Source organism: Benincasa hispida, chromosome 10 (genome assembly GCF_009727055.1).
Source record: "Benincasa hispida cultivar B227 chromosome 10, ASM972705v1, whole genome shotgun sequence".
NCBI classification, from domain to species: domain Eukaryota; kingdom Viridiplantae; phylum Streptophyta; class Magnoliopsida; order Cucurbitales; family Cucurbitaceae; genus Benincasa; species Benincasa hispida.
Genome location: NC_052358.1, coordinates 14,486,808 through 14,488,020, shown reverse-complemented (window position 1 = coordinate 14,488,020; position 1,213 = coordinate 14,486,808). Strand labels below are relative to the sequence as shown.

At 25.4% G+C, this 1,213-nt stretch overlaps 1 non-coding gene across 1 annotated transcript; it reads right to left on the bottom strand.

Annotated features, from left to right (window-relative positions):
- Positions 1-768: 768 nt before the first annotated feature.
- Positions 769-840, bottom strand: TRNAH-GUG. The gene has a single exon. It is a non-coding gene; the product is annotated as a tRNA-His (tRNA).
- Between the last annotated feature and the right edge of the window lie 373 nt (positions 841-1,213).

Genomic DNA, 1,213 nt, shown 5'->3' with positions numbered 1-1,213 from the left:
TCAAATTTGTAATTTAATATACTTTTATAAATAACTTCAAGAGGTTTGTGTAAGTGTGTTGTTCGCTATTATGTATCGAAATTTTTTTAGCTAATATATTCTATAAGGGTGTAAATGGATTGAGTTGGATTGGAGATATTTTTTGGATCAACCCAATTGGATTGGCAACCCAAAAGACCCAAATGAAGTCTCCAACCCAATCATTGGGTTATAACTTTTTTTTTCTTTTTAATTAAAAATATGTTAATTTATCTACAATAAATGACTAATAACTAAATCTCATAACATTCAAATGTTAAATATCAAATATGTATAATATTTATTACAAACTTTAAATAGAGACAAACATCGTTAACAATTCTAAAAGAAATAGATTGAAAATACACAAATTAATCAATCCAAAGTAATTAAATTTTAAATCAAGAGAAATATAAATATATATTTTTTTATTAATATATGTATAATTTGGATTGGGGTATGTCAATCCATTCTTTTAACCAACTCCTAACCCAATCTAACTTGTCAAAAATTGAAAAGTTTAATCAATTTTATAAATTGAGTTGGATAATCCGAATTGTCGTGTAACAGAATCTCGTTTAAAAAAGAAAAGAAAAAAAAAAGTAATATTCCGTGTAACTACAAAATAATAATAATAATAATAATCTATCGGCCTCTTTGGTAACTACAAAAGGCCACCCTTGAATTGTAGGCCCAGAATCACTATAAAACTGATAACGGAAAGAGAAAGTAAAAAAAATAGATAATTCCTGTGGCTGCTGGGATTCGAGCCCAGGTCTCCACGGCCACAACGTGGAATTCTTACCACTAAACTACAGCCACTTTTTGTTATGATATACAAATTTATATATTAATTAGTCTTTTATTTTTCAATTTGGTCCCAAATGTCAAAACTGTCAAATTTGCTTGTTTGGTAGGAAATCTAAAAGTAGAAATTCGAAAATAAGAGAATGAATAAAAACTAAATTATATTACAAGTTTTTAAATATATGTTTTAGTTGTAGATACAAAAATAATATTAAATTTTAACAACGGTTTTAAATGCGTTTGATAATATTTATAAATTATATAACTAGTTGTTGTAGTCTACACAATTATATATATAAGAGGATTAAATTCAATAAATGAATTGTACGACATAAATATCAACATATAATAAAATCATATATCAACTTCTATGAAGAGTCTATATTTT